The following is a 7187-nucleotide window of genomic DNA, read 5'->3' as shown; positions in this document are numbered from 1 at the left end:
CTTTCCAGGAACCAGCTGTGAATATTTGTTTATGTGTTGAAATTGTTATCTCTAAGCTGTGAGACTGAAAACGACTTATTTTTTCTTATTTTATCATCCATGGTACCCATAATTTAATAATGTATCAATTTTATGATAGAAAACATTTGTCATCATTGTTTTCATTATAAAACATAAATGTCACATTTATAGAAATGTCTCAAAATGCTGAAAATATAAGGAAGCTATTGAAATTATTTCTAATGTCTAATGATGACCAAAATTAATATTAAAATATATTTAAATATATGCAAAGCTATTCCCATATAGAATTGCTTTATAAAATACAGTGTACTCCACAAAGTTGTTTATAAGATGAAAATAGTATAAACATCTGATTTGGAATATATATCAGAGGTCCAGCTTTCTCTGCAAAGGGTCAGATGGTAAATATCTTAGGATCCGCAGGCCATGCGGTCTCTCCTGCAACTGCAGGACTGCACCGCTGCCACAGAAAGTCTCCACAGATGGCTATCTTCCGGTAAACCTTCCCTTACGTAACATGAGATGTAGATTTCATATAATTTTCACATCATTTATCTATATATACAATTTTCAATCTTTGAAAATGGAAACAAACGATTCTTAGCTTATGCTCTGTATAAAAACGGGTGGTAAGCTGCACCGGGGCCCTAGATCAGAGTCCAGTGGTTCATTGTTTATTTTTTTAAACTTCTTTTAAACACAGTGTGACTCAGGCAGAATTCAGCCTTCAGTCCCTGTTAACTTCAGGTGGCAACATGCCGTGTCTCTAGCTAATCTGAAAATAAACTGCAGACTCCGGGAGAGACTTGTCCCTTGAACTTGCTACGGGCGCTACACTGAAATGTCCTTCTCGGTATCAAACGAGATTTCGATTTCTTCCTGAAGAAATATTGCTCTGGCAGACCACTGAGTCCCTAAATTTTCCAAGCAGTTCCTGAGGGGCAGCTTCTAAGCTAACATGAATGTCAGTGAGGCCTGCCCAGAATAATCTGTGTTCGCAGGTGAAGCTCCTGGCTGCAGCGTGACTGAAACAATCCAGGGCATGAAAGAGAGAAACTTACAGGGAGCACTTCCACCGAATCAGAAGATGATGATGAAAAACCGGGTGATTTTTTAAACTTTCCACTTTGGAAACTATATCGGATGAGGTGATTCAAAGGAATGGTAGATGGTAACCTCTAGCAAGGCAAAAAAAATAGAAAAGGAAAGATGATCTGACATTTTTTATACTGCCTTTAAAGGCCCAGCCTCGTGGATATCTGTACTCTATACTGCAGGCAGCGTCCAATAGACAAGCTTAGCAAATGCCAATTAAATAATTATCTGATTTACAAAAATGGACATCCACAGTCACAAGGTAAACATGGCAGAGAGAGAGCCACCGGCCTCGGGGGGCAAGTGAAGACAGCCATCCTTCAGGACATTTAATTAAGTCCCAAGGCCCTACCAGACAGTTTTTCATCACGATGAAAGTGCTTTATAAACCATGAACATTCTAAGAGTCCATTCCAATTTTGGACAAAGAAGTTTCACCTGAAAGAAGTTCATGATTGCTCCGATATCCGGAGTTTGCTCTCTCCCCGCTTAATAAAAGATTATAAATATCTCAATATTCAAGAGCCCTGGGAATACAGAATTTCAATATAAATCCCCATTCTTGCTTTCAGAGTTTTTCTGAGGTTAGTAGACAGAACACTGGGGTCTAGAGTGACTCAAAATGATTTTCTTCCTAATTATATTCAGGATGCATTAGGTAGCAGAGACCATGATATTTCCTATTCCAGCCATTTGGAAATGACCTGCGTGTGCAGGACACGTGTACGGTGTGGTTTAGCTGGCTACAAGGTTGTGTCTTGGTGAAGATGAGGATGGGCCCTCTCACTTAAATAGAGACATACTTCCCCCTCCCCAGTGTCAATATCACATTTGAGCTTTGTTCTTCTTTTCTGCATCACATGCATATCTAGTCTGTAAAGTGATACTAACTGTAAAATGTATTACCTTGTGAAAAATGATCACGAAGTGAGATCTAAAATTATAATAAAAATGTTAAGTGGTTACCTTGTGAAGTGACATTATGGAAGGACATGATGTTTAATGTACAGAAAATTTGGGGGCAAACATAGACTCTACAGCCACTTCAGTTTGTGGACTTGAGAGGTAAGAGGATGATGGGGAGTACTGCTGATGAAGGTCATGACCTCTCTGCTGCTTGACAGGGAGTGCTAGGATGAATGGGTGGATGGATGGATGAATGGATGGGTGGACTTTGGGATTCAGACTTGAAACAACCCACGTGTCCTCCAAGGTGAATGGTTAAACAAACTGAGGTTCATCCATATTATGGAATACCACTCAATGAAAAGAACATATGCGAAACCTTGATGAATCTTGTGAAAATCATGCTTAATATTAAAAAGTCAGTCTTAGAAGATGACATACTAATACAGTTATAGAAATGGAAGACATTCGTTGGTGGCCTGAGGTTACCAGTGGAGGAATGGATGGGAAGAAATGGGTGCAGGTCTCAAAGGGCAGCCGGAGGGGTCCTTGCAGCGATGGGAACATTCTGAACCTTCAGCGTGTTAATGCCAAAATCCCGGTGACGGTACTGCTTTATGGTTTTGCAAGATCTGACTGCTGGGGGAAGCTGAGCAGAGAGTACATGGGCTCCCTCTGTATTGCTCCTTACAAGTGCATGATAATATCTAATTATCTTAAAATCAAAGTTTAATGTATAATAAATAAATGCATGAATACATGAGTCAAAAGAGGTGCCTTTGGCTAAACTCTTCGCACGAATTCTCACATCTACTGTTTTCTAGATCCTTTCCACACCGCTCCCAAGTAGGGACTCTGTCTAATCATCCTACTTAATAGAGTTGGAAGCTGTAACTCAGGAGATTTAAGGGATTCATTCAAGGTCAGCAAAAGCAGAAGTGACACCCTCGGCATGGTCCCCACCTTCCTAGAGTTCATACTTCCCACTTTCCTTCTCCAAAGCTCATGACAAGATGTAGCTAGTGCCTTCTACACCTAAGATCAGAGTTAACTTCCAGAATATGCCAACCACTTGGCTTTAGTGCTCTTTTGACTCTTTTTCTTATTGATCAAGGGAAAAAGAGATATTTCAGCAAAATGTAATTTAAAAAATTATACCTGAATTAAGGAATCATCATAAGTGAAAGAGCTGTAACTTTTTATTGTATTTTATTGAATTTTCTTTTGTTTTTCTTTTACAAATAGCTTTTCAGATGTACTATGTATTTTCATTTTAAAAAGTTCTTAAGTTTATATTTAAGTTTTTAAAAAATATTTAAGGAGAGATCATGGTTTTGGCTTAATTGAGATAATACCAATTGAAAATAAAATATGATGCCTGATGTTTGTTGGTGTGCTTTCATAAAAGCAAAGCTCCAAAGACAATAAATGATTCTAATAAAATAAACACTGATTCATCTATCAGCGAGAATACTGCCACTGTTGACAAGGGAAAATGCTATAAAATATCCATGGAAAATATAGTTCTTAATACAGCTCATAAAAATGTATGTACAACATAACCAGTATTATGCAAATTCGAGAAAAAACTCGTATACATATTCATAAAAGTACATACACACAGAGAAAAAAGGCTAGACAAATCATCTACATCAAATGTTACAACGTTTGACTGGAGAAAATTTTATGTACTGCTTTATAATTTTGTAATTCCATTTTATTCTCCAAATCAAGCATATATCACTATTATACGGTGGGGAAAATTACCTTAAAATATTACTAAGGTGTGGCATATGTGCCAACCCACACAGCTAAAAACAGGGAGTTCAAATTTCTGTTAATCAAGTACCCACTGATATTTCATGATGAATTATAATCAGGCAGTTTAGGCCTGGGAGAAAAACCGCAATAAAATTATTCTTGAACTTTACACAGGCTGGCTGAACAGATGGGATGAGAGGGCTTTCAAATGACAGATCCTGGAAGTGGAGCACACAGGTAGACTCCACGGTCTCTCTGCCTCTCTGCCTACACTTTCACAGCAAAGGACTCAACTTCCCTGTTTCAGGAGAAGATATTCCTTTTTGAGAAGCAAATCCATTTCAACAATATCATTAGCGCAACAATGCTTCTGATGAGTGATTTTCAGCTGATGAGTGTTCTAGGTTTTTACATTGCTATTGCTTTCATTTTCTCCTAAAACTGTTAAACAGGAGAGTGGCAAGGTGTACCAATCATCCCTGACTGCTGATAATCAGGATGTATTTTGATATGATTGAAGAATCTTGGAATGTGAACCAGCAATCTGTTTCCTGTGGGAAGTCTCCTCCATCAACTATGTGCCTCTTAATGTGTTAAACCTATTTTCTTCCTTTTTTAAAAAAGTAATGCATCCAAGTTTCTTCTGGTCCTTTTATTCAGTCCTTCCCCTGTTTCATTCATAAATATAAATATTGTTCTCCCTCAAACCCAAAATTTCCAAAAAATTAATGGATTCAACTGGTAGCTCCCCCATTATACAACCATGGTCGGGAGAAGACCACCACACAACCAAAATATAAATCAAATGGCAACTTAATCCCCGGAAGACAGAAGACAGTCTTGAATTTATTTACTATCTCACTCCAGGGAAATCCTCAGGAGTCCTGCATGAGGCCCTTCCTGAGTCACCGCGCCAGATAGACTGAGGGCATCACATATTTTCATGATTCACTTTCGTTACTATTGTCAGTCTTATTCATTTGGACATAAGGTTCCGTTCTCCTTACGCAACCCAAAGAAACGGCGGAATCTCAGCCCAAGTGAGAGGACATGGAGCGAGGAAGGTATCTGGGAAATACAACAGAGCCAGAGAGAAGACGTCTGTCATGCCATGAAGACAGCTTCCAACTTGACCTACTATCTGAATGTTAATAATCTTTTAAAGAAAAAAAAAAGAACTTCTTTTAACATCATACTTTCTTATTCAAAAACCTGGATCCTTCCAGGCCTGAAGGTACGTCTACACTGACTTCATGCCATCTAAGAGTCTTCGTGTTTCCTGCGGATCCACCATTGTCAACTCGGGTGTCTCCCTCTCTACCTCCATGGCTGGGGCCAGGGGAATTCTGACTACCACATGTTTCTGTGAATAAAGTTTTATTGTAACACAGCCATACCCATTAGTTTATATATTGTCTGTCGATATTCTAAAACTAGAACAGCAGAGTTGAGTAGCAGAGAACATCCTGATTCCAAGGTCATGAATATTTACAAAACTGGCTAACTCCTTCCCCCGAAGTGCTAACCAAACTTTTGTTTCTTGAAAATCTAGGCTCCACACTTCCCCCTGACATGCTCTTCCCCCTGGCTTTCCACGTGGCTAGTTTCTTCTCATATGTCAGGTATCGCTTTAATATCTCCATCTTTCCTTAAACTAGGTCTTACCTGTTATTTGCCTCGATTCACTGATCACAGTTGACAATTATTTTATTGACTAATTGTCTTTCTCCCTCTAGGATATATTTTCTGTAACTTTATTTCCAATGACCAGGAGCATAACTTCAAATATAAATGGCTTACCAAATATATGCTGAGCTAAGGGCCAGCACTGAACTAGCGCTCAATTATGAGACAGGAGTAGGAGGCTGAGATTGTAGTCGGTCTCCAACGAATATGCACTAAAGGAATAGAGGACAGAAGGACTAAGAAAGGGAGAAGATGTGCACTAAGATGGAATGGATTAGCTAAGTCTCCACAACTGCACGCACAATCTCCATGCTGTAAGTCTGAAGACCTAGATGCCTTTCCTGGCTCCAACATTCACTGTGTAATTCTAGACAAGCCTCTGTGGTCCTTTGCGTGTTAGACTTCACACCTGTAAAAATAGAAATTTAATAGAGAAGATCCAAAGTTCCAATGGTTCTTAATGTTTGACGAATCAATAAAAGTAGAAGGTGATTTTTTATAGGCTAATTTTTAAGCACCATGTAGTAAGCAGTTCTTATTTTATGGCTGGTCTTTTTGTTTTGTTTTGGAGTAGAACCTTGATTTTTGCTCTGGGGCTCCATGCAATTCCTATGGGGAAACCTTACCCCCTAGCTCTGGTTGTAGACACAGAGACTGCATGTGGTTAATCAAAGGGTTTCATCTTCCAAGCATATTAGTTGGGTCTCTTGTGGGTAAAATAACCAAGACTGGTCAACAAAACTTCAGAGAAAACAATCAGGGAGAACTCATTTTCCACCAGGATTATGAACTACAAGATAATATATGTCTGAGATTACCAGGGAGCCCCCCTGTGGGTAGAGCTGCCCTATGAAGGGGTCAACAGGTACAAGAGACAAAGAGAGGTAGGAAGAGAGACACACTCTCTCAAAACCCTTAGATCCGGGGGCACCAGCCTGCCCTGAAGTTTAGGTCCCGTTAGAGTTTTATGGTGTGTGTGTTGATAAGTCCCTTCTCTGCTTACGCCACAGGAATTCAATGTCTTTGGCTTTCAGCCAAGAGTCTTGGACAACACATTCAGATGATCTCTGCTTTTGTATACAGATTTATTTTTTAAAGGAGGCCTTTTCTGCTTGATAGTTCAATCTCTACTCCCTGTTTCTCTATATTGTCCCTCTCTCCTTGACACTCCTCAGTCTCTGACATTGACCATTGGCAAAAGCTTTGATCAATGGAAGCCATAAAACTGGACATGTAATTGAAAATAAATTTTTTTTATCTAAGGATCTGGATATCCATCAACAGTAATTATCTTATGTAAATCATTAAAAATAATTGAACTGCAAGGAAAAAAAAAAGAAAAACACCACCACTGTGCCATCAACCTCACATTAAAAATGAGATAGCTCTGGCCCCGTTAGATTTAAGCTGAGATCAAAAGTAGCCCAGGAGGTTTACCTTTCTACCTTTAAAGAGACCCAGCAGGGAGAAATCTAATCACACTGCGATTATTGAACATTCCAGGCGCTCCAAACCACAGGCTCGCTGGGCTCCGAATGTTCTGTGTTGGAAACTTATCAGCACTTAACTACTAAAAGTAGAGGTTGACATACAATTAAAATTAGACTGGCTGGTCATGGCACAAAAAAGCAGAGATCCCATCAGGCCTTCCTTTGCATTGTTTACATTTTACACAAGTTCCCCTACCTCTCTTTCTCTCTCTCTCTCTCTTTCTC

The sequence above is a fragment of the Furipterus horrens genome, unplaced genomic scaffold (genome assembly GCF_987537825.1).
Source record: "Furipterus horrens unplaced genomic scaffold, mFurHor1.1.pri manual_scaffold_8, whole genome shotgun sequence".
Taxonomy (NCBI): domain Eukaryota; kingdom Metazoa; phylum Chordata; class Mammalia; order Chiroptera; family Furipteridae; genus Furipterus; species Furipterus horrens.
Note: the sequence above shows the minus strand (reverse complement) of the source record.